Here is a 27,283-nt window from a genome sequence, read left to right on the forward strand (position 1 = left end):
CTTCGGAAATGGCCCGGAGGGTGTGTACGCGGGCAGCGCCGTGTGCCGCCTCATTTCCGTCGAGGGGCCCAAACGATATGAATGTCGGGAAGCTGCGGGATGGCGATTTCAAAAGAGAACCGCTGCCACGATGATTATCAAGAGAAAACAATCACAAAATGAATTGGTGCCCCCAAATAGATATCTTGTTCGAACAAACGTCCGTGATGACGTCGTGCAGTGGCTTGTGCTGCTGACGTGGCTTCCTGTGAGAAAAATGATGGGAGTGGCATTTGGGTGCAGTTTTTTACCGCCAAGCTTCTCCAACATCCGTTGCTCATATTGATCAGTGAAATAATCCTATTGAGAAGGGAAAAAAATGTCCCCACCGAGTTTGAGGTGCGCAGAAACACTCCGCCAATATGGGCAAAAATGCATTGCAGAAGAGAGTTAGGGACCGTTCTACAGTAGCATGGTCAAATTCGTGTTCGCGCATATGCTCAGTGCCGCGTCCACGCTCAACTCGCTTACACTAAACCCGTTTAAGAAGCGCTTTGCTGGACAAAAATAGGTCTGCTGAAAATAATATAGTCGCCCAGTGTGTTTTGGTTCAAATCGCAATGACTGGATACGCTGCGCCGTTGACTACTAAGATGAAGTAAGCGCGCACACTGCAAATGTAAGGCATCACGTGTAATGCAAACGTAAGATGTAATTAACGGTCCTCTGTTCATGCACGGAAGAAAGGGCGTACAGTCGTTACGGTGCGAATATGCATTTCAAGTGCCCATTCAAACGTGCGCGAATTTCAAAGGCGATAACACAAATTCTGAATCACACGTACGTCAACGGCGCGGTCACTGGATTAGCTGGCCTTAAATTGCTTTACCTAGTCGCAATTTTTTTTCTAGTAACAGCCTCAAGTTGCGCCGCACCGACCAAGCACATACTACGCAGCAAATCCCTCCAATGTGTCCAAAGAAAGAAAACAACGGCAAAACATGACTTCACGCCACAAAGAGCTTACACGCACTGGGAACGCGAACGCTACGTGGTCAGACGCAAGCTGCCGTTGGCCAAAACAAGCGCGAATTCAGGTGCACAATTGTCGCTTCACGAAAACCTTACGACAACCGAGTTAACATGGAACGCCGCTGATAATTATACTGGAAGTTAAGCGCGCACATGACAAATACACGGCCTCTTATCCAAAGCAAAGCTTACGGCGGGACGAACTCGCCGCTGCGCGCAATGCCTACTCAGAACAAATGGTGGACGACGATCGTGGAGGGGTTAGAGCAGGGTGGAGCATCAGCGTCAGCCGCCAAGTTGGAAATGGGCCCGCAGTTGACTCCACATGATGAAAAGTTTTCACAAAATGCACAATTAAAGCACCCGACTTGTTTGTTTACTGTAGCTGCTGCCACATACCGTGAGGGAGAGGAGACGGCCCGAGCGACCACCTCGAGTAGATAGCGGACGTTATCTCTCCCACTCATTTTCTTTTTACGTTCAGGTAAGCGCACGATTAGCCCTGGTAATAAACGGAGCAACCTTAATATAGAAAACAATGCTGGAGGTAGGATTTCCAGCGAAGCCTGTCCGAAGGGAAACGTTCCGTATGTACGCAATTATGCGAATACGGAATCCATACGGAGTATTACGCACCAATGCGTAACTAATACAGATAACCTTTTCAAAAGCATAGAAATAAAATGGTTTCTCAGAATAGAAACGTTTGACACAGTTTTCGTGTTTCTGTATTTATTAAAGCCCGAAATAAGGCGCCGAATGTTCACCGTGTGTTCTCCGTAGACCCCGTTTATACGGAATACAAACGGAGCGTGATTTCGCGTCTCTGGCGGTCGTACAAAAAAAAAAATTTAACGTAGTACAGTACTCTATTACAATAGGTATCGAACGGCGATCCCTGTTTTTATTCTAGCGGTGTGTCCGGAAAGGCAAAACTTCTGAATTCCGTCTATGCAGAACGTTTCAGGGTGGGTATGGCGGCAGTTCCAAGTATTTTTTTTCTGAGAAAGAAAACTCCCGAGGTTCAACGCACCTTTGAAGCGCGAGGCGTTCTATAGCACAAGGCGTGGGAAAAGAAACGTACCGGTGTGTTTGCCATCACCATGCGGTTACTAGCGAAGGGGCACCCCGTTCCAAACATAAGTTGGACCTCAAACTTATACGTCTCGTCACGTGGATATGCATCTTGAGGATACTATTTCTCAAAAGACATCATTTTCAAGATAAGTAGAGTCATAATATAAGTGTGGGCTTGGGCGCATGTGTTTTTCTTGGGGGTTATCGCAGGCAGCTTAAAGAGGATTAAAAATGAGCTCGTACCATTCACCTAAATTTCCCGTCACTTCTATGACATATGCCTAAACGCCATGTTCTCATCCACTTTCGCAGTGTTGAATGGCGCATGATTTTTATTTTCTGGACGAAGAAGCAGCTGGGTGAAGGTCAGAATTTGAAGCGCATAAGTGGTAACATACCCTAAGACTACAGCGCTGCAAAAAGGGGTTGACCGGCTCATATTCTCTTGAGAGTTAAACCAAACACCGAGTCCCAGAAACCGTCAACAAACTTTTTCCATGCTTCAATATCACGTGCGCGGATTTTATGCGCCCTACGAGGAACCCCGATCTCAGTGACCGAACACTTTAGCTACACTGGGACGCCTTCGAGCAAACGGCCACACCACACGCATGGGTCAGTATCAAAGGCCACTCACCTTGAACTTAGTATCTGCGTCTATCCAAGGCGTTCTCCACACAAGACGTATCCAAAGGGGCCCTTTTCACGATGGTGAACGCACCACGCGATTGCTCCGTGAGTCACCCGGGGCTTGCAGTGACCGTGACACGAATCGCCACGCAGCGGGCTTCTTGGACGGATGTCAAACCGAGGCACGACACTTTCCACTGTTGCACGCGGCACGCACTCACGCTCCTCGAGCACGGAAAAAGCCGCAGCTGTGCAACAGCCGTCGGCCGGGCTACTGTTAGAGACGCCCCATCAAGTTTCCGGTGGGGACACCACGGAAGATGACGTCACGTTTACAATCACAGCGCCGAAGAAGGCCCAGAGACACTTTGTTTAACCAACCTGCGTCCTGCGTATTTGCGCTTGTTTCCAGCCACAGGGATATGCAGTTATTTTGCGACTTGGAATGTTTCGTTGCGCCAGTGTGTGTGTACAACGGGCCGCACTTGTTGAATGAACAATAAAACGGCGATTAGCAATAACTATGCCAGTCCGACAGCAATATTATTCGCTTCTGGGCGATCAGAAAAAAATGCTTGCCCCGTGAAAGGTCGGATGTGAAGCCCCTGGTGGGTGGCGTGAATATAACACAGTTTAACAGCGGCACTTAAAATGACATTTAGGAAAGGCCGCCAAGTTAACGCTTCAAGTTTGCCCAAATCAAGCTCCTCACAGAGGGCGAGTATACGGTGCCGCGCTTTTATTCGCGTTCGTTTGCGGGGCGCGCAGAGTCGTGGCGGAGACTGCTGCTGGTGGAGTTCGAGACAAGGCTGCAGTGAAAGCGTATATTCCGCCTAAAAACGCACCTGAGGATCGGTGAAGGCAAACAGCAAATGATCTGCTACCATCGGTCCAAATAGCAGCACGAATTATGGTTGGATCGCAACTATAACACGACACGAAAACGAAATTTCAGCGAACCACCAGTGCCGGGACGATCCTCACGACCCAGCAGGTTCGTTTGAAGCCACAACGTGGTTTTGGCAGCCGGCGGCAATGCCACCGAGTAGTAAGCCAGCGATGCCCCCACGCACGTAGCGCCACACTGCTGGGCTTCTGGAAGAAGATTCGCTAAAAAGCAATGCTCATTGGAGCGGTGGTTCCTAGTGGTTTCTGCCGTGACGCGATGAGCTGTCTGGTGACTTGTCGCTGTCCAACGGGAGCGATGCAGCACCACTGACGGGACGGTTTCCGGGGTAAACTCGGGCAAAAGGTAACGAGCAGGGAAACTTATTCACCTTGAACGCCACGAATTCGATGAAGCGCTCACTTTCTACTGTCTGCTGCTGCCGCCCGTGGGGGAGCTATTGCCGCCAACAGTCTGGAACGGCCCGCGATGGGCCCGAGGCTCGTTCGGGGGAGTACGAGAGAGAGCGGAGAGGGATTCGCGCCCTCCGAAGCCAGCAAGAAGAGAATGACGCCTGCGGCCTTCTCTTCTAAAAACAGGAGCGGAGTCTAAAAATTTCGCCCGAGATCCGTGACGTCACCGTTCGGAATGCGCACGTGACAGTGGCCCCCGCAGTCTAAATCGGGGTGGCCCCGCGCCCCGTCTCGCGGCCTCTGCTGGGTCCGGAGGAGGCCACGGCCACCGCCGCCAACCGCAAGTACCGAGGCCCGCCTTTGTTGCCCCTCCGCAAGTGCGCGGTCGTCGAGCCGCCGCTCTCTTTGGCGACGCCCACGTCGGGAGCATCGCGGAGCGGTCCGCGCGAAAATGTCACCACAGGCGAACACAGAGAGCAAATGTCTGTGGTCCTGGCGGCATTCGCACGAAATAATTCTCACTTTGCACGCAATACGTTTGTGTGCCCAACTGAAAGTTAATACGGCTTCAGCTTCAACTGAAATTTAGCCGGAAGCATAAAAAACCAAAACACCGTTTAAAAAAAAAATACGAATTAATCAAGCACACCTATTCTCTATCTATCTTAACAGCTAAGAGCACACTGCTCGGCGGGAACGGCTCGACATCGGGGCGCATGTTTAGGACAGCCGCATGACCGCTTGTAGGGCTAACTTCCCTTTTCGCCCTCCTTATCAAGCGATGCACGCAATCGCATTAGAATTAAAAGATCCGACGCTCCACAGAAACCATATAAAGAACGCAGTGGTCCTTCGCCTCGTTGTGTCCGCACAAACGTGGCCGCAAGTTTGAACTTTGATGCTAGCAGTACGTATTCCTCGCAACCAGCAGAGGGTAGAGATCAGCATCAAATGAACGGGTACAACATATTTTGACCTTCGCTATAACTTTATATTTCTCAGAGAGAGCCGGCCTAGTGGGAATTGATACACCTTAGACACTTTGTGCCAGCGGCGTAGCGAGAAATATGACCCGGGGGTGTTATGCCCACCAATGGCAAAGTTAGGTATGGCATTCGTCTCAGGTCAATGCTTGCGGTGAGAACCAAAGTTATCTTCGGGATATCTTTTTGAGCCACGGCCCCCGCACCTAAGCGATGGCGACCTGGTGAAAACAAATTGTCTTAGCCGTGCGCCTTCCGGAATTGTTCAGGTGTGCGCAACAAATACACAAGTGACCAAAGTGGGACGGGAAATAGTGGGGTAAGAAAGAATGTGGCACATAGCCTAAATGAAAAATTACACTTTGTATTAGTACCGTGCGGCCTTGGCAGCAACTCATACTCCTTGCGTCAATGCCTTCATCAGTTCTTCATTTTTGTCGATGTGTCTGTAATACCACTCACACGTCATGTGTAAAGTAGCCTAAAGCAACATCATTGCTTTAAGTGCGGTCAAGTGAAGCTGCGTCTTGTGTGCCGCCCACACATTGTTCGTAAGGGAAAACACCCTTTCCACTGGTGCATTTCGGCCTTGCAAGCGCATGGCGTACTCAACGATTGTCTTCATATTCTAGCGTAAGCTACACTGGCCGAGGTTGAGCAATTTCGCGTGGACCTTGAAGGGCCGTGGTACGCAAGCGCAAGGAGCAGTGGATTGTATTGTATTGGATTGAATTTGATTGTATTGTGTTGGACTGGGATTGGACTGGATTGGATTAAATTGAATTGTATTGGATTCCAATCCAATTGGAGTACCGGTCTCTAGAGAATTGGGTCTGCACATTCACCGGTCTGCGAATTCCAGAGGAGTGACGTCGTAGCCGCGGCAGACGCACTGGCACCGGGGCGCGCCCAGCTGTGCTGTAGCCAAGAGTGACGGTGCGCCGGAGCCGCTTGATGGCCGTTTCGCGTGGCTCCTGGAAAGCGGTGCTGCCCATTCGCGAGGAGCAGTGACTGGACTGGATTGAAAATCATTTTACCAGCAGTAGGCGTGATAATCGGCCAATCCTACACAACCAGGAAACCTAAGAATAACCAGCTGAACCTTAGCTCAGGCCACGTATATCCCGGCACAGCCGTCCTAAGCCACGGCTAATGTTGTTGCAAGCCACGTCATTTGTTTCAAAGTGGTGACGTCTACCCACCGTACCTCAAACGCTGAATGGCTTCTTGGTACGCTTTAACGTAAAGAAAACAGCTCATACGTTGGGATTTAAGCAAGGAACACACAACACAGTCGCTGTGTTGCGTGCTTATCGCTTATTCCGTCGTCAGTGCTGTTTTCTTGAAGGGCCTGAACCGGTTTCTTTTGGGTATTCCATACCTGGAGCTTTTAATTCGTCACACAGGGCAATTCATACCCGTCTTTCATACGTCAGACCGAAGGCGGGAGAAAGCGACGTCTAAGCCGGGACAAGTCCCGGCTTAGACGGGGCATGTCTCGTCTAGATAAGGACGTCTGGACACTTTACAAATACCCTTGTGTAAGATATCTTCACTGAAAGTACGCTACAAACATATTGCAGTACCTTTCAGCATACTCTTTCACGAAAGCGTTTCTTTTGGCTAGTTTTGTCGCCGAGCCTAGCCTATACAAGAGCGCTGGTGTTGCCTCCTTCTCCAGCCCCGCTAAGTTTCCGCTGTCCCATCATCATAATGAATGTATACCAACTAGCCCATTTCTCGACGTTGTTACAACCTGCAACCTCGGCCTCACACTCACTGCAGCTAGTTTTCCAAGAATTACTATTCATGCTGCTGCTACACTGCCTCACGAGACTGAATGCAAAGATGCTCGAGAAATTTCCTACGCACGCCAGCTTTTCCTTTTCCTTGCTAGTGCTATCAGTCGTAAGCCAATAGGAAGTAACCACGCCAAGTGCTTTTTCCTGTTTTTCATTTTTATTTTGGCACTCTATATGAAACAGTGCGCGCCAAGTTCTTCTGACAGTTCATTCTTTCTGTTGCGTGCTATAGAAGGAAATGCGCATGAATATCTCTTTTTGTTCTAATCTTTCGGATGTACGCACGCTATCAAACGCGTGGAATGCCACGGAATGCGTCAGCAAAGGGTAAGCAGCTGTGGATAGTTTTTTGCGGATGACATCCCGCTGAGTGCGCGTTCCGTGAACGCCGCACGGGTGCGCGCTTCTACGAGCCTAGCCAAGTAAACATTTCGCGTTAAAAACTTTTGAGCACGCCGCCGATCCCAAAGAACGTGTGCACTTCCCCAGTGCGAATCGGCAAAGACTGAGCGTAACTGCCTGAGAAAGAAAATTGGCTCCATCCCACGCTGTGAAGGTGGTTTGAAAGCAAAGCTTTAAACGACACCCACAACAATTGACCCTGCGACGTCACTTGAATTCACAGATGTGGCTCTACAAAGAGTGAAACCGGTGAAACCAGAGATTCTGCCAGCCGTTACCTGTAATTCGCGGGGGCGGTTTCCCCAACGCATGAGCGTCAGCCACGGGCGGGCTAGTGTGGCGGACTCCGCCACTGTAGCCCGGCCGTGCGTCGGCAGAAAGAAAACGGAGAGAATGGTCTTTCGAAGGATGAGACCGCGGAACCTAGCCACCTTTATGTGCTAGCTCAGGGCTCCACCACCGCGTGACACAAGCGCGGACACCAAAACGATTCGGAGTGCAAGTCTAGTGATTCCTATTTATACCGATTTAAACAGCTTAGTATGTTAGAGAATTGTGACAAGGCTGAGGGAATTTTAAAATCGCTACTTACCAGAATCAGTTGCTCCTTTCGCCTTTTGTAATACCTCTTAAAACCCAACCGAACCGGTATTCACCAACACATTAATCAAGCCGTGGGAAGGAAGCGAGCAATGGACGCGAAGCTGCGCCAAAACAGGCCCAAAACAACCGTCACTAATTCAGACGACAAAGCCGTCCCTCCGACGCACGGGTGTCCGCAGGCAACCCTTTCACATATGCTCAGTTGGCAAAGACCGCAGCCTTCCAGTACCGCGGTGCGGGCCGCTGCTGCCGCCGACCAGGCGGTGGCGCTGCGGTCGCGTTAAGATCGGTCTAGGCGCGTCTCCTAGCGTGGAAAGGCGCCGGTGAACGACCACCATACACCGCGAACGTCCTTCTTTGAAATGCAAAATTCAACTTCGCTCCAATGTTGCGCTTTAGTGACAAGATCTGCACACGTTTATCGACATCATGAAGAGAAACACGCTTCACCTCAGGAGGGAAAAGGTTGCAGGCAAACGCGGCACAGTGCGCTTGCCTTCAGCTGCTCCTCGTTCCAACGGCCGTGTATGTTTCCCCAGTACGCAGTCCCCCAGAGCTCAATAATATCTAAAGCACACCCGACCACGCCCTGCGCGGCCAAAACTGCGGGAAAGTCTACAATAGTCAACCACCTGCTTGGAATCAAGAAAAGATGCCTCGTAATTTTTATGTATGCGGCAGTAGGTTCATTTTCACAAGAACATATTTACAATACCAACCAAACCGATCGAGTGAGCCGATTGGAAACCAAGTGCTGCAACAGTAGTTGGCTTTATTAACAAAAAAGAAACTTAAACCAATTATTAAACTAATGTTTTTCTAACTTTTTCATTTCATTGACAGGTTGTAAAGGTATATGGTTATAAATGTGGTTATATATGTGGTTATAAAGGTATAAAGAGAACTAGCGTTTTTTCTCGGATGAAGATGCTTGTCGTTATATTTATTTTTGTTGCTTTGTAAATCTCATAGACTGTCTATTAAGGTCACAGAAACTTCCATTTATTTTCTCGTAGCCCGGATATGCTACGATCTAATGGAATGTGTTAGCAAAGGGTAACGCATTGCCTGATATGAAAAGCCTGGTAGCTCTTCCATTGAGCCATGGTTTAGGCTGTTTTCCTAACCTTTTCTGCATATATTTTTGCGGCTCCTTTGTTTTTGCAATTTACAGAGAAGCAACGCTTCCTAGTTTTGACTAGTCAGATTGATTGATTAGAAGGTTTAACGCGCCCGACGCTACACAGGCAGTGAGGCGCGCCGTAGTGGAGGGCTCCGGATTAATTTTGACCACGTAGGGGATCTTTAAAGTGCGCCAAAAGCTCGAACACACGGGCGTTTTCGCTTTCCGCCAGTATCAGAAAACCGGCCGCCACGGGCAGAAATCTAACCCGCGTTGTTTGAACAACGCGGGTTAGACGTTGTTTGAACACTCCACAAACGCAGTGGCATGCTTCTTGCTGCAGACAGGATGCCTTGGTCGGCATCGGTTAACTATGCTTGTAGTTTCTTTATTTCTTTATTTGACCGCAAAGCAGCGCGTGCTCATACAAAGGAAATTACAAACAGAAATGTCAACAACGCAATGTGGTGTGGAAAATGAGGAGAAAGCTGCGCACATGCAGCTTGAGAAAGCCCCACCTCCAGAAAAAAAAAAAAAAAAAAACGAAAAACACACACAAAAAAAAATGAAAAGAAAACAAGAAGGAAGACAGCAGGCAAACTATGCAATAATTTCTTAGCAAATAAGGCTTGTGCGATTTGTATCAAATGCATATATTTTTGCACATAACAACAAATTCAAAGCACTACTTTCCTTACCGCAGACTAAATTTGTAGAACAATTTTTCTAACGTAATACACTTATTTTAAAAAAACAAATGTCAGACAGACAAAATGATAATATTATATGTGTGTGACAGACACAGGTCTCCTATGGTCCGTTGTTGTGTACGACTACGACAGAAGGAGGAATAGGTTGCTGCCCACAACTGAGTAGAGTAAAGACAGCGCTTGCAGAAAGTGAGTGCAATTGTTCCAGAGTAAGGCTATATTTATTTAGCACATGCGGAATGGCAAATTTCAGCATTTGAAAGCCGTAATTTGTTCTTGGTGTAGGGATGTGCCAGAGTTCGCTGTGACGATTACAGCGAGCTGAAACGTTTAACTGCAGGTGAGCTAGGCTTTTCAGGGTAGTACTATTTGTGCGAATATCGGATTTTAAAGACATTAAAAGCCGATATTCATAAACCGAGTTAAACCTTAGGACATTAAATTTAGCGAATAAATGAGATGTATGGGAGATTCCCAATAGCACGCATAGCATTTTTTTTTGGAGTGTGTATATCTTGTTTTTGGAGGACTCAGTTCCGGATGCCCATATCAATTGGCAATAATGTAAATGTGAAGCGAAAAGTGTATGAAAAAGGAGAAGTTTAAGGGGAGTTGGTAGAAGCGACTGGCACCTTCTAAGCATACCCAGAGAATTACTTAATTTGCAGCACACAGCTTCGGTTTGAGAGTCCCATAGCATATATTCATGAAAAACAACTCCTAAAGTCTTAGCAGTTTGGGACAGCTGAATTTCAACATTGTTTAGGTGAAGTTTACTCAAGATTTCACATTTTTCGTTTTTCGCACGAAAAAGGACCGCCTTGGTTTTTGTGCTGTTTATAAGTAGAGAATTTTGGTGGGACCATTTGTGTAGTTCGCCTAATGTTTGGTTCGCTTTCTGTATCAGTTCATTGCTATCCCCGCCCGTAAAAAATATACTAGTGTCGTCAGCATAGATAATATATTTTGCCGATTGATCTATATTTATTATATCATTTATGTAGGCATTAAATAGCAGAGGACCTAGGATGCTGCCCTGAGGTACTCCGCATTTAATTTTGTAGGGTGAAGAAAGTTCCCTTTGTATACACACACACTGATGTCGATCCGTTAAATAGTTTTTAATTAAATCGTAAGCAATTCCCCTGATACCGTAATAAGATAATTTTAGCAGCAGAGTATCATGATTAATCCTGTCAAATGCTTTTGTAAAATCTACAAATATTCAGAGTTAGCCGTTTTTCTTCAATATTACCTAGTATAAACTCTTTTTGGTTTAACAAAGCGGTCTCAGTCGATAGACCTGGCCTAAAACCATACTGAGAGGCATTTATTATGAAGTGTAGGTCAAAGAATTTAGATAGCCTAACAAAAATAATTTTCTTAAGGGGCTTCGAAAATATGGGCAACACAGATATGGGCCTATAATTATTAATAATATTTTTATCCCCGTTTTTATGAATAACAACTACCTTAGCATTTTTCATTCGCTTAGGGAAAACTCCTGTGCCTAAGACAAGGTTATATATGTGAGTTAACGATGGCAGTAGCATATCAAAGACGAAGGCAACCGGCTCCATTTTTATACCATCGATATCCTCACTTTTGCCGTTTTTTAGTTTCATAAAAGTACTAGCAACCTCAGATTCATCAGTGGGGCCGAGGAAAATTGTAGTAGCTAGCGGTGCGGGCAAGTAGCCTATACCAATGGTGTCATGGGTGGTTTCTAGAGAATAGGTAAAGTGATAATTAAATTTGTTTGCTAGCACTGTACCTTTGTAGATGGACTGTCCAATAGTCATTTCGCATATGTTTGATGTAGGTTTGCGAAAAAAACAAAAAAATGAATTAAGTTTTTTCCCCATGTACTTAACATCTGTGATGCCCTGAAACATACTAAAATAGTAGGCATTCTTCGCTTGTCTTAGGAGTTTAGTTAAGCTGTTTCTATACGTCTTAAAACATTTAAATACATTTGGATCGCGGTTTTTCAAGAAAGATCGGTATAAATTGTTTTTAGTGTTAATCATCTTTATGTGGGTTGACGTAATCCATGGCTTACGAGCCCGTTTTGGTTTTTTAGCTTCTCTGTAGGGAAAACATCGTTTGTAAACTGAGGAGAACTTTTCGATGAAACGGTCATAAGCCGTATCTGCCGAGGTACATGCAAACACATCATCCCAACTAATGCATTCGAGTTCGTTGCGAAATCTGGAAAGGGTATCCGCCGTATGGCTTGAAAAGTAAGCTTTATATTTTGTTCTTTTGGGCTGTAGTGCCGGTCGGAAACTAAAAATATGGGCAGGACTGCGGTGTGGGCGTCGACGGCTTCCTTGAAATCCTGGGGTCTTATGTCCAGTCTTCAATTGTGGAGTTCGAAGGAGCCTACTGCCAGCAGAAGCAAGGAGTCTGCATTGGCTCTTGCCTAGCCCCGGCGCTCGGTGACATGTTGATGGCTCGTTTTGACCACCGGTTGGAACACGAACTTGGCGACCTAGGTGTTGTGCGCGTTTTCCGGTTCGTGGACGACTACCTTGTTCTTTTCACGCCGTCAGCCAGCACATAGGGCGAAGACTCTGCTAGACCGGTTCTGGCAGTTTTCGAAGGGGCACTTGGCTGCCTCACACTGACCATGGAGCTCCCACTTGAGCGTCGCCTGAGGTTCCTCGACCTGTAGCTGACGTTCTTGAAGGACCACGTTTGCTGGGTGTACTCCCCCCGATCTAAGAAAGCCTTGCTTCCATTCACCTCTGGTCACTCCAAGTTGGTCAAGCGGGGCATAGCGGTCGCTGCCTTGAGGAACGCTCGAGTAGGGTCCTGCCAGCACCAGATACAGGAGAGTTTTGTTTCGCAGGTCGGGAGACTGTTCCAGGCGGGCTTCCCTGCGTCGATGCTTTGCGGCTTAGCGGGAAAGCTTTTAAATGAGCAGTGCGAAGGAGCCAGCCAGTCGAACATCGGACAGAATCAAAGGCAGAAGATTGCCGTCATCCAATTCACACATGGGATATCGCATTGCGTAAAGAAAAATGCGGAGCGTGCCGGTGTGCGCGTGGTCTTCAGCGCTCCCAACAAACTCGGAACTATGTGCCGCATAGTTAACCGATGCGGACCGAGGCCTCCTGTCTGCAGCAGGAAGCATGCCACTGCGTTTGTGGAGTGTTCAGAAGACGTAGTGTATCAGATCCCCTTGAATTGCGGCCGTGTATACGTAGGACAGACGGGGCGCTGCCTCAACGACCGGTTGCGTGAACATGCGGTGACGCTGAAGACGGGAACAGGAAGCAATCTGGCACTTCACTGTAAGACTGACTGCAAGCCAAGTGGCTGCAAACCAGTGTTCGAGAGGACCCAAGTGCTGCATTCATATCGCAGAAAAGAAGAACGGGACGTGTTTGAGGCCTACGGCATAAAAAGTATGGTGGACCGATGTGTCAGCAAGCCTTCAGTCGAGCTTCTTGCGAGTGAGGTGGATTATCTGGATGATTAGTTAGGCGAGTGCGGCAGCTGTAATCATTTTCAAACGTGGTGCAGCTGTAATCGTTTTCACACGTGGTGCAACTAGTATCCCATGGTGTTTTTTGTGCCTTTGTACTCGCTTTCGGAGCGAATAAAGCTCAGTTGTTAATGCGCCTCTTTCCTGTTTGTTTTCCTCCCTCCAGTTATGCCTGGCGCTTAACCTGTTCCCATGATGAAGTACCAACTAGCTTGCATCGACACTTTAATTCAGTTCACTACTACACCCTTCTCAGTAAGCCCAATGCCCCCACAGTCTTCGAGCTTATAAAACATAACTTGGGTAGGCGACGCCTTCACGTTCTACGATTGAAATGTAGGACATTTGCTGAATGCCTGTATATGCGCGAACCACAGCGCACTTTCTAACGTACGTGCTAACTTCGGCGCTTTCGACACCACCCATACCGTCGCTTGCATAAGTTCATCGCACAAAGGCGCATCATTTTGCAGGACGCAACGTTGGTGGGAACCACTGTCTTCCCTATGGGTGTTTTTTTGCACGACTTTGGTGTCTTTGGTTTGGACAGATGCTCAGGCATGTTAAGAAAAATATGGGGCACCGCGCTCTCCCTCAGGGTCTACCTGCCTCGCGGTATCCTTTCAGTTCGACCGTTCACGACGTGTTTGTAACAGTTGACGATGTTTCAAGACTCACAATGAATGTCACAAACGTATGTTTATGACGTAATTTTGAGGTTCTTCCCCGGAATCGCACTCTCCCACGCCTTCAATGCGTCAGGATCCTTCGGCGGCTTGAAAACATGCCGCGGCACGGACCTTGCCGCTACTGAAACGTACCCCGAATGGCACACCGGTGCGGAGCACGTCAGCAAACCGCACAGACACTTCAGAGATCCACTAAAATATGGAAGCACGATGGCAGTACAAGTTAATATGTTAATGCAGATTTGACGAACAGGCGAGCACCAACAGCACTGCGAAAATACATGGCCGGGGCGAGCCTCGCTCCTGATTTACTAATTCATTGTTATTGGTACCCCCTTTGTAGCAGTGTGATGACGGGTCATCTTACCAAAAAGCTAATATACCTATGCTTTATACTGTTCGTTCAATACTACAGCTGCTCTTAAGGCAGGCACAGAAACTTATTACGCACAAAGTACTAATTTTTTCTGTAACAGGTGGTAGCTGCCCTAGGCAATAATCCCCCCTCTCGTTTTCGTCCAGCAGCATTCTAATCTTCTTTTGGTCGCCTCGACAGCCTTGAAGTTAACTTCCTCTGTGCTACCCTTAATCCTAGGGCTTCTGGAAGCCGAATATTTCCCTCATGTAGATTTGGATGGATACCCTCGCATTCTAACTGTATGTGCGGTATAGTTTCGGTTTCTTTTGCACAGACCATGCATGCCTCATCATTTTGTGAATACTTCCCCTCTTAGTTCGAAAGAAAACTGCTCCAGCCTCAAAAAGCAAAGCACTGCCCTGGGAATTATCGTTGAAGTTTTCCTTTATGATGTAAAATTCCTCAGTTTTAGCTCCCATTTTTTCTCTCCATTTATTCGTTTCTCTCTGCCTTGCCCCTTTATTAGTAGTTACCTTGGCTGTATTGGATTCCCCACTGTTCTTTCCGTATTTCATCTTTAGCCTTCCAGTCTTTCTTAACCACGGTGTCTCCGCGTTTTTCAAGTATAGGTACCTGAAAGCCTTAGCTGTCCACCTACGTTGATCCATTGCTCTCAGCCTCCTCTGAAAGCATATTTTACTCTGCGCTTCTCGAACCTAAAACGTCGTCCAGCCCATATCTCCGTGCACTGCTTCGTTAGTTGTTTTTCCATGCGCTCCTAAGGCCAAACGGCCTACCGTTCTCTGGTTCACTTCAAGGCCTGCTAGAACGTCCGATTTTAAGCAGAGCACTGCATTCGCAAATATGAGATCTTGAAACATTACTCCTTTCTACATTCCTCTGACTACTTCATATTTGTTATTTTTCCACATAGCTCTATGGTTCATTATAGCTGCGTTTCGCTTTCCCTTAACCTTAAGTTGCTCCTAGTGAGTTATGCCCTTCGTTTATCCACACTCTTAAATATTTACATTCCTTCACTGTCGGTAATTCGCCATGCTGGAGTGACACTGCGGTAGTGCTAGCGTCATTGGAAACCATTATTCCTGATTTTGCTGGGCTAAATTTCACCCCGAACTAGATTTCTGCGCAAACTGAATCTCAACGCAACGCCAGCGCCCCCTCTCGGAATGGTAACAAAATGGTGCCACCTGAAAGCTGCAGTTTCTAAACTGAGCTAATCTAAAGACGTTGTCTGCAGGCACCCGTGCGCGGGGAACGCTGGGTGACCAGTCGGCGCGCCATCTACACTGTGCTCCGTGAGTGAAAACCGCGTTCCCCTCCGCAGCCGCGTTGGGATTTTATTGTCCCGCACGCCACGAAGGAACCGTTGGCTGCTAGAGGAAGAAAGCTTTCCTTTAAAAGACGAAAAATCTGGTGGCAGGCCGAGTAAACGGGTGTACAGCAGAGAAATGGGGATTAAATGCAGCGCCAGTCGGTGCAGTGGCGTCGGGAGAACTAAAAAGAACAAACAAGCAGCAAAAACAAATTAAGCACGCGGAATCAGCGAGCACGGGCAGGTCGCTATCTATAAAGCCGGTCGGGGACACACGACGGCTACATACTGGACAATTAAGTGCTCACTACCGACTGTTTCTTTCGTAACAAAAACCTACCAAGACCGGTACTGCGCCGGTCTCTGTCATCCTGAGCACAGGGCAGCTGCGTGGCCAGCCGCTCATATTTGCTTGCATATATTGCGGTGTACTCTCAGCCTTTAACTTTCGCAACGCCCTGATTGGCCTACGTAGTCTCTCCCGCACGTCACAGCTGTTCTATGTACTACACCTCCGCAACAGTCAAACGATTCGCGGGTGTACCGAAGAGATAATTTTGCTTGTCTTACTTCGCGGACAGCGTGTTTCATTGTGCACGTGATTCGAGGGGCTCTGCTAATTGATAAGTTGAGCTGTTCACCGACAATATAATAGCTGAAAGCCATTCTTAGGATACAAACCCGAAAATGGATCTCTGCATATCGCGCATCGAGATACCACGCGTTGCCGACGGCGGAAACAACTCTGTGCAAGCGTGATCCGCCGCTGCGCCCGAACTTGGCATGTGTAACCGGGTGGCGGGAAGCGCTGCAGTCCAACAAATGCGCCGCGCTATCGAACCACCCGCTCTCCGCGCGATTCGCATAAAACTGATGATGTGGCAATGCGTCGACGGCGCGAACAAGAACGTATACGGCTCTGCGCACTGTTCATTATGCACGCGTTTCTGCGTTTCAACTGCACAGCGTGAAAGTTACTTCCGCCATATCATCTCTACTAAGAGGTAACATTGGACTAGATAAATCTTTACTTAGTTCTGATGCCGAATGCGATTATTTTGTAAACAACCATCACAATCAGTGGTGCTGACTCCTCCTCAAATCCTTCCCCTTGATTTCACGCCGGTTTTGCTACTTGGCGCACGCACGGCCGCTCTGGCGATTTGGGAGAAACGTTACCTAATTTCCATTTCTTCTGACAGTGTTGTCTCGTTAAAATTGACTAGATCTGTCTTTTCTTGCAGTCCCTGCCAATGGTTAATCAAAACTGCGCCTGTGGCGGTTGGGTTGCGTCGCTTTTGGTGCGTAATATTTTTAAGGCGAAAGCCTTAGGCAGGCTTCAGACTGTTGCCGCCACGGTAGTAATAAGGAATGACGTCATTTCACGTCTCAGCCAACCGAACTCCAGGACACGCCGTTTTTTTTACGCCCATACATCCCGATATGGCTTTTGCGTCGGCAGCCCGAACAGAGAAACAGAGAAACGTTGAAGAAATGACGCAAATGTGCATGTTTTATGGGACGTGTGCGATACAAAAAAGCTCCCAGAAAATCTGTGGTAGAAAAAATCGGAGCGCGCTTCGGTAAAGGGAAACAGTAGCGCCGGAGAAAAGCTCTCACAAAAGGGCGACGGACAGTACCACGTTCCGGAAGCGCCTTGTTCGCGTTGCCGCGTGGGCTCATTGGGCCTCCTCGATCACCAGTCCCTGATCGCCCGCGCACGATCCGGCACTCGATGTTCCCATGTATTCCTACGGGACTTCCGGTGCGGACGCAGCACTGCCCGTGGACCGTCCATGACTGGTAAATCAAGGATGACCACTCTTCATCTCTATGCATGACGACGCAATGGGCCTAGTAGTCGCGGAAGAGGCCCGATCAGTTCGAAATGGCGCTGGTCACGAGATGGCCCTGGTCATGAAACAAATGAAGAGAAGGTAGACTTCCGCTCTCGCTTTCACGTTTTAAAGCAAACCTTTTTACCTTTACCCCCACCCCCCCAGGGTTTTTTCGCGACCGTTGGTGTCACCAGAAAACTACAGCGAACAAATAAAAGAATTTTACTGGCACCGCCGGGAATCCAACCTGGAACTAATAGACTAACAAAGCGAGAGTCCGTTGTATTACCGATTTAGCTTCGAGCCCACGCGAAGACGAGAAAGACAGGTGGTGTACTGACCAAGCACATTTACGGGTTCACCCCCTGCGTTCTCACTAAATGCCACCTGAAAGCGTCCCACGACCACTCACGCCCGTCTAGCTGCCCTGTGCGAACCTTGATCATGTGCTGAGTTACAAATATTAAAGGAAGCTCACACCAATGCATGACATCTCACTCCTAGTACGCCAATGTGCTAAAGCCTGTGGCCTCCAGTGTTCACGTAGATAATCACAGGTCCTTGTCGTCCACCCTCACGCCAAGCCATGGAATACATTCAAATACTCCTTGATCGCCAGGCAATCACTCCAAGCTACAGCATCAAGATCCTGGGCCTACATCTCGAGGCTAACACCAAGATTGACGTATCCTTGCAGCGCCTCAAAAACAGCATTAATCAAATCATACACATGATCAGGCGAGTTGCAACCAAGAAGCGAGGCCTACAGGAATCTGTTGCCTTTAGATTAATTGAAGCTTTTGTCGTCTCGAGAGTCTCTTACGTCAACCCCATGTCTTCTTCTCGACGAGAAATACATAGACATGCTTTATATAATGATTAGAAAGGCGGTTGAGCAGGCCATTGGTCTTCTCATGAGTGCGTCCACACAGAGGCTGCTTAGCACGGGGCTCCACAACACGGTGGAAGAGCTGATAGAAGGCCAGCTTTCTAACCAGAAGGTTCGACTCAGAACTGCGGTGGGTAACCGCATGCTTCACCAGATTTGCTGGGCATCGTAGAATGTCACTCCGCTTGACGTACTCCCAGACTCTTGACGACTTAAACTAAAGATGCTCCCTTTGCTTGGAAATATGAACCCCTCACATGACGAGGGTCACCGAAAAGCACGGGCTCAAGCGCCCTCGGTGGGGACCATGCAGTTTTCTACACAGACGCCTCCAAACATCGAGGGCAGCAATACGCCATCATCGTGGCTACCTCCAGAACCAACCTCCTTGCGTCTACCTCGCTTAGGACCCAAGAAATGACGACAGCCATCGCCTTGGCTCTCGCTAAACCAGGGGTTCGGAGGATAGTCACCGATTCCCAGCAAGCCTACTGGAATTACCAGAAGGGTTGGGTGTCCTGACCTGCACTGCGTGTGCTAAAAAACCACTCCCCAAACGATTCCATTCAGCTCATCTGGACACCCCTCACGCTTCAATGGAGGACAACAAATGCGCCCACCCAACAAGCCTGCGCATTTACCTCCCGTGCTATGGAGCTGCACGAGAACAGTCTCCCGCTTGTCACGTTCAGGGAGCTAACCCAACATTATCGCCTTCTGAGACAGACCGTAACTTCGCCTTACCCTGACCTTTCCAGAGAAGAACAAACTACCCTACGGTTCATACAACCGGGCTCCTTGCCCACAGCCTACACGTCTTCACTTAATGTATCGGAATCGCTACGACGCTGAATGTAAATTTTGCTCAGAAGAAGGAACACTCCACCTTGTAATCGGGGTGTGCGACTTTAGCCCTGAGCACCGTCTTCTCTTTCCGTCAAGTACCAAACAAGAGCGATGGGAGATGCTGCTTCCCAGGCCCTCTCTACCTACCCAGCTTCAGCAAGTGGACGAAACAGGCTGCGCGGAATGCATATGGGCTCCAGAGAAGAAGAAATCACTCCCCAGGGCTGCACTCTGGGTCGTTCAGAAATCTGAACAGAAGTATTTGTTCCTCCTCGTCCTCCTTCTCTGCCGCAAATATCGTCGCCTCCGTCCGCGGTGCAGAGACGGAGAAGACAGATCGTCTAACACCGGGTTGGAGCTTTCATTTTATAAAAAAAGTTTCCACTCTTGTTTTATACCAATACAACTCAACTAAACACCGTTCATGCATCATGCATTGATTTAACCTTACCAAGAATATCTCTTTGAAGTAATAAATGGTGTGGTTAAGTGCATTTCACTTCTCTCTGCTTTTACTACTTGTAGAGCGATGTGAGTGAATATAAGTGACGTCGCATGGGTAATCGTAATGGGTGCCGTTTACAGCTTTGCTTTCAAACCACAATAACGGGGTGGATTGACGTGATTATTTTAGCACGCGCACTGCATGTCAGGACACCCAACCCTGCAGGTAATTCCAGCAGGCTTGCTGGGGATCGATGACTACCCTCCGAACCCCTGGTTGAGCGAGAGCCAAGGTGATGGCTGCCTCTTCTGCGGCCGTCATTTCTTGGGTCGTAAGCGAGGTACACGCACGGAGGTTGGTTCTGGAGGTAACCACGATGATGGCGTATTGCTGCCCTTGATGTTTGGAGGCGTCTGTGTAGATAACTGCAAGATCCCTACCGATGGTGGTGTTTAGCGCTTGAGCCCATGCTTTTCTGGGACCCTCGTCAGGTGAGGGGTTCATATTTGTAAGCAAAGGGAGCATCTTTAGATTTAGTCGCCAAGAGTCTGGGAGTAAGTCAGGCGCAGTGACATTCTGGGCTGCCCAGCCAATCTGGTGGACCATGCGGTTACCCATCGTAGTTCTGAGTTGGACCTCCTGGTTAGAAAGATGGCCTTCTATCAGCTCTTCCACAGTGTTGTCGAGCCCCGTGCTAAGCAGCCTCTGTGTGGACGCACCTATGAGAAGACGAATGGCCTGCTCGACTGCCTTTCTAATCATTATATAAAGCACCTCTGTCTTCCTTGTCGAGAAGACAGGGGGTTGACGTAAGTAACACTCGAGAGGAAAAAAGCTTCAATTAATCGAAAGGTACCGGATTCCTTTAGGCCTCGCTTCTTGGTGGCAACTCGCCTGATCATGTTTATGATTTGATTAATGCTGTTTTTCAGGGGCTGCAAGCAGAATTCACTGTCGTTTGTTAGCCTCGAGATGTAGGCCCAGGATCTTGTTGCTGGGGCTTGGAGTGATGCCCTGGCCATCAAGGAGTATTTGAATGTATTCCTTGGTTTGGTGTGAGGGCGGACGACAAGGAGCTGTGATTGTTTGCGTGAGCACTGGAGGCCACAGGATTTAGCACATTGGCGTACTAGAAGTGAGATGCCATTCACTGGTGTGAGCTTCCTTTAATTTTTGTATCTCTTAGCACATGAGCAAGGAGCGCGCTAGACGGGCGTGAGTGGTCACGTGATGCTTTTACGTGGAATTCAGCGAGAACGCAGGGGGTAAACCTGTAGATATCTTAGTGAGTACACCACCTGTTTTCGCAGTCCTCGCGTGGGCTCGTAGTTAAATCGGTAAGACAACGGGCGCTCGCTTTGTTAGTCTATTAGTTCCAGGTTCGATTCCGGCGGTGCCAGTGAATTCTTTTATTTGGTCGCTGGAGTGTTCTGGTAACACCAACGGTCGCGAAAGAACCCTTGCAGAGTAGAGGTAGAAAACTTTGCTTTAAAAAAAATCACGCCAATTTACCCCGTGAAGGTGGTTGTAAAGCAAAGCTGTGAACGGCACCCATAACGATTACCCATGCGACGTCACTGATATTCACTCACATCGCTCTACAAATAGCAAAACCAGAGAGAAGTGAAATGCACCTAACCACACCATTTATAACTTCAAAGAGATATTCTTGTTAAGGTTAAAACAATGCATGAAGCATGAACGGCGTTTGGTTCAGTTGCATTGGTGTAGCACAAGAGTGGAAACTTTTTTAATAAAATTAAAGTAAGCTCCAACCCGGTGTTAGACGATCTGTCTTCTCCGTGCCTGCGCCGCGGACGGAGGCGACGAGATTTGCGGCAAAGAAGGAGAGGAGGAAAAAATACTTCTGTTCAGATTTCTGATCGGCCCAGAGAGCAGCCCTGGGGAGTGATTCCTTCGTCTGTGGGGCCCATATGCAGTCCGCGCGGCCTGTGTTTTGCCCACCCGCTGAAGCTCGGTAGGTAGAGAGGGCCTGGACAGCAGCATCTCCCATTGCTCTTGTTGGGTAGTTGACGGAAAGAGAGGGAGTTCAGGGCTGAAGTTGCACACCCCGATTACGGGGCGGAGTGTTCCTACTTCTCAGCAAAATTTACGTTCAGCGTCGTAGCGATTCGGATACATTAAGTGACGACGCGTAGGCTGTGGGAAGGAGCCCGGATTGTATGAGCCGTAGGGTAGTTTGTTCTTCTCTAGAAAGGTCAGGGTAAGGCGAAGTTACGGTCTGTCTCCGAAGACGATAATGTTGGGTTAGCTCCCTGAACGTGACAAGCGGGAGACTGTTCTCGTGCAGCTCCATAGCACGGGAGGTAAAAGCGCAGGCTTGTTACGTGGGCGCATTTGTTGTCCTCCATTGAAGCGTGAGAGGTGTCCGGACGAGCTGAATGGAACCGTTTGGGGAGTGGTTTTTTAGCACGCGCAGTTCAGGTCAGGACACCCAACCCTTCTGGTAATTCCAGTAGGCTTGCTGGGAATCGATGGCTACCCTCCGGACCCGTGATTGAGCGAGAGCCAAGGTGATGGCTGCCTCTTCTGCTGCCGTGATGTCTTGGATACTAATCGAGGTACACGCACGAAGGTTGGTTCTGGAGGTAGCCACGATGATGGCGTATTGCTGCCCTTGATGGAGGCGTCTGTGTAGAAAACTGCATGGTCCCCACCGAGGGTGGTGTTTAGCGCCATCAAGGAGTATTTGAATGTATTCCTTGGTTTGGCGTGAGGGCGGACGACAAGGAGCTGTGATTGTTTACGTGAACTCTCGAGGCCACAGGCTTCAGCACATTGGCGTACTAGAAGTGAGATGCCATTCATTGGTGTGAGCTTCCTTTAATATTTGTAACTCTTAGCACATCAGCAAGGAGCGCACAGGGCCGCTAGAAAGGCGTGAGTGGTCGCGTGAAGCTTTCACGTGGCATTCAGCGAGAACGCAGGAGGTAAACCCGTGGATGTGCTTGGTGAGTACACCACCTGTCTTTGCAGTCTTCGCGTGGGCTCGTAGCTAAATTGGTAAGACAACGGGCTCTCCCTTTGTTAGTCCATTAGTTCCAGGTTCGATTCCCGGCGGTGCCAGTAAATTCTTTTATTTGTTCGCAGGAGTTTTGTGGTGGCACCAACGGTCGCGAAAGAACCCTTGGGGGGTAGAGGTAAAAAGATTTGCTTTAAAAAAAAGCTTGCACTCTTTTGCTAGGTTCGCCGCTAGGGGGCCGACACAGCCACACGCGCTTCGTTTCGGCTCCCGCTTCTCGCTTCGCCACCCGCGGGCGGGCACCTCCTGCCCACCTGATTTCGCCACCAATCGAACCGGTACGATGCACGGATTCTCCTGATACCACTTTCGTCGTGATCCACCCAACAGGCGAGTAACCCTGTCTATTGCAAAATTCACGACCACCAACGGAGGGCTAACCCTAACGCCACAGCGAGGAACAGCATCGGCCTCGCCTCGCGCCGCAGCTGCCTTCAGCTGCCGGCTGCATCCCACGTGCGGAGCTCGTGACATCTCTAGCATGGATTGCGGCGACGAGGAACGTGCAGCGCATACAGTGCACAGCGAGCATTCTTCTCTACCGGCAAACCCTTGGATACAAGTTATCAGCAAGCGATCGCAACGCAATGCCTCCAAACAACTGAAGACGGGCCAGAAAGCACCCCCTACGCAAGCGTCAAGACCTCCTACTCCGCGTATACCGGCCGACCAGTTCGTCGCGGTAATACGACCTACCGGCAACGTGTGCGTCAAAAACTGGGCCACATCTGAAATCACCAACAGCCTTCTCACCACCACCGGCTTCGGTCGCGCAGAATTCATACGCCAGGTAACTATCATAAATCAAGACACGACAAACCTGGTAGTAATAGCATCCAAGAACATCGATCTTATCGACCGCATATCCCGAATCACGGACTTGACCATCCTCTCCACCACATACCAAGTTCGTGCCTACATGAAGCCTCCCCCGGGCACCTCGCGAGGCGTTATCAATGGTGCCTCGGAGGAAATTGACCTGCCGACTCTACATGAACTCCTCGCCCTCAATGAACCCTACCTGGTCCACGCCCGCTTTATGGGACAGACGAGGTCGGTTCTACGAACATTTGACGGCTATCGTGTCCCATACTACGTCAAACTCGGATGTGAGCTCGTCAGGTGCCATCCTTATCGCCGGATGATGCAAGTCTGTACCAACTGTGGAGACACTGGACACCGAAGAGATGTGTGCCCCTCACCCCCTTAGACCATCTGTGGACAATGTGCAACTGTGGACCCCTCTGCTACTCACCATTGTGTACCGAAATGCAAACTATGCGACGGTCCCCATCCAACTGCTAACAAGGACTGTTCACAACGTTCACGCCCCCCCATCAGACCCCCGACTCGCACTTCTGATCAGACTTGCACAAAAAACTCGCCCACTTCGACTCTGCCACTGGACAAAGACAACTTCCCGGCTCCACCGAAGACCAACCAGCCAGCGCCCCACCACCAGGTGAACTGGTCAGCTGTTCTTGCCTCCTCTTCCACTGCTCCACCCTTTCCCCCCCATGACAACCCCTCCCCTCCCACCAACCGCCAATCACAGTCAACACAACTGACACTCGAATATGTCTACGCACAGCACATGGAACTCCTGCAGCGGCACAACCGCCTTGCCGAACAGGTTTCTGCCCTCGAAACACACCTTGTGACTGAGATTGACCTCAAGTTAAAGGCCGCGGTGACCACACTTACCAACATCATACACCAAGCAGTAGCCCCTATACACGCCACATTATCCGTACCCAACGAAGAACACGCCACATTATCCGTACCTGACGAACAAGAATCCATGGATGCACAGCCTGTTCCGTACCAACAACCTGAGTCCATTCCTGCCACACCGATCATCAAAAAAGCCAAGCTCGTATTTCCACCCTCACACACAATCCAACAAACACACACTTCCCAGGACACTAGGACAACACCTGGACCATGAAGACACAACCCACCGTCCCGCTGCACATCCTTCAATGGAATTGCCGATCTTTCACAAGCAAGAAACATCAACTAGATCTCTTCCTCGCATCTGATCCTGCAGACGTAGTCGCCCTTCAAGAAACGAATGTCCCGCAACCTAAACTGATTGGCTACCAAACGTTCACAACTGACCCGTACCACCGGACGGCTACTTTTGTACTAGCTCAAATCCCGGTGTTAACTCACATCATTGCCTCTGATACCCCCAACACGTTTGTAGAAACCCTGCCGACAACAACAAATTGAACATCACTCTTCATTCTCAACGTGTATAGCCCACGTACCCATCAACTCAGCGATGTCAACACCCTCATCCAAAAAGCTATTACAGCAGGAAGAGATGCCCCTTCGTATTACTTGGAGACTTCAACGCTCCACATATGGGATGGGGATACCACCAAAACTCCAAGAAAGGCACGCGCCTACAGAAACCCATCCACGATCATAGACTTTGTCTCCAAAACGACCTTACTCAGCCTACCCGCATCGGAAATAGCGTAACGCGTGACACTATTCCGGACCTCACCCTTACGAAGAACTGCCCGCTAATACAGTGGACGTGCCAAGCCAATCGCTTAGGCAGTGATCATGCCATTATCTCCATCAGAATAACTTATCAAACTAATCCAATACGAATCGGGCAAGCTCGAATCACCGACTGGCAAAAATTCGGCGAAGATAACGCCCCTCTCCCTTCCCCGCAAGACAATCTCGCCGAATGGATTGATGTACTCGAACAACGGCTGCGGAAGCACACGACTACGATATCATTGACGACGGAACACCCTGTAGCAGACCCACATCTCCTCCACATTTGGGAAGCCAGACAGAGTCTTACTAGGCGGTGGCGTAAACAAAAGCACAATAAACGCTTAAAGCAACGTATTTCTATATTAAACCAACAAGCCCAAGAGTACTCCAAAATTTTACAGAAACAAAACTGGGCATCTTTCTGCAACCAGCTTCAAGGTACGCTAAGCACGAAGAAAACATGGCACATACTGCGCTCTCTCATCGACAAAGAACAGACGCGCACCGTTACTTGAAACCAAATTCACCGCCTAGTACAAACCTCAGACTTATCACCTGAGGAACTCCTTCAATCAGTTCGGCGGACGATCTTTGGCCACGAATCCCAATACCCACCATCAAATGATTCCAAGCGATATACTGGAAATGACAATGCAGAGCTAGACTCCCCGTTCACCATGGAAGAACTCCATCAGGTGCTACAAATGTTAAAACGCAACAGCGCCCCTGGACACGATCGAATAAATAACCGACTACTCCGCAATCTCGACGACGAAACCATACAAGCCCTTCTTGACCTTTTCAATCAACATTGGGAAACCGGAACTCTACCTGAACAGTGGAAAAGATCGGATATCATCCGCATACCGAAACCCCACAAATCCCTAGTACTCAACAATCTCCGACCTATCTCTCTTACGTCTTGTGTTGGCAAAATTTTAGTGCACTTGGTTCATATACGTCTAACCACGCATCTTGAAACAACCGGACAGTATCCCAACACCATGTTTGGCTTTCGTACTGGACTATCCACTCAAGACGTGCTGCTACAACTCAAAGAGCAAGTAATCCAAACCCTTAGCCGCAGCCATCCCAAAATGATCATGACTCTCGATGTGCAGGGGGCGTTCGATAACGTTTACCATTCTGCAATTCTGGACAATCTTGCCACTACACACTGCAGCCATCGAACCTTCAACTACGTCAAGACTTTCCTCCACAACCGAACGGCCGCACTTCGACTCGGCCCGCACTCGACCCCCCTTTTTAACATGCCTGCTCGCGGCACACCCCAAGGCTCCGTCATTTCACCCCTCCTCTTTAATATTGCTTTCCTTCATCTACCCGTAGAGCTCGACCACATCCCGGACCTTGCATGCTTTCTATGCCGACGACATCACGTTGTGGACAACTCAAGGGTCAGTCGGAGCCCAACAAGACACCCTACAGCAAGCCATAAACACCATCAATACGTATCTCATACCACGAGGGCTTCGCTGTCAAGCCGAGAAGTCTGCAGTGCTGATGCTTTGCTCGCGCACACGAGGTAGACCTCCTGAACCCCCAATGAATGCTAATCTGAAAATCCAAAACACTTCTATCCCACAAGTGCCTACTCCACGTATTCTCGGCGTTCCTTTCCATCACGATGGCTCTGGTGCCGCCCTTATCCTTGAACTGAACAAAACATGCGCCCAGCTTACCCATCTGATAAAACGTGTAAGCCACCAACATGCAGGGCTAAGGGAGAATGAATCCTGCAAGCTCATACAAGCTTTGCTACTTAGCCGCATCACCTATGGGACGCCGTATGTTGCACTCAAACCCGCCGAATTGAGAAAACTTGATATATTAGTCTGAAAAGCCTACAAAACGGCCCTTCATCTGCCCACCTTTACGCCCACACAAAAACTCCTCGAATTGGGTACTCACAATACTATTTCGGAGCTTCTTGAAGCACAACGCACGACCCAAATCCATCGCCTTCAACTTACTTCAACAGGACGACACCTGCTCGGTCTTCTGGGACATGACACCCCAAGAGCTCAGGATACGCCCAATCCGATCCCCATTTCTTCGCGTGAACGCATTCACATCGCTCCTATACCGAGGCACATGCACCCAAGTCATAACAGGGGCAGAAGAATAGCTCGTGTCCGAATGCTACAAAGAAGACTGGGCAGGGA

General features: G+C 48.9%; 1 protein-coding gene across 6 annotated transcripts in view; it reads right to left on the bottom strand.

Annotated features, from left to right (window-relative positions):
• Window positions 1-27,283, bottom strand: part of Ptp36e (protein tyrosine phosphatase 36E) — a 540,343-nt gene that overhangs the window by 320,177 nt on the left and 192,883 nt on the right. The window contains exon 1 of one of the 6 annotated variants that reach the window (XM_077701526.1): window positions 7,797-7,926. The exons of 2 other annotated variants lie outside the window; for them this stretch is intronic. The gene's annotated coding sequence lies outside the window, so the exon portion shown is untranslated. Of the gene's footprint in view, window positions 1-2,725; window positions 4,147-7,796; window positions 7,927-27,283 lie in introns of those variants that run through there. 3 more of the 6 variants (XM_077701528.1, XM_077701524.1, XM_077701529.1) reach the window with 3 other exon arrangements.

Source organism: Haemaphysalis longicornis, unplaced genomic scaffold (genome assembly GCF_048455015.1).
Source record: "Haemaphysalis longicornis isolate Haplotype H1 unplaced genomic scaffold, Haemaphysalis longicornis Haplotype H1 scaffold_27, whole genome shotgun sequence".
Classification (NCBI taxonomy): Eukaryota; Metazoa; Arthropoda; class Arachnida; order Ixodida; family Ixodidae; genus Haemaphysalis; species Haemaphysalis longicornis.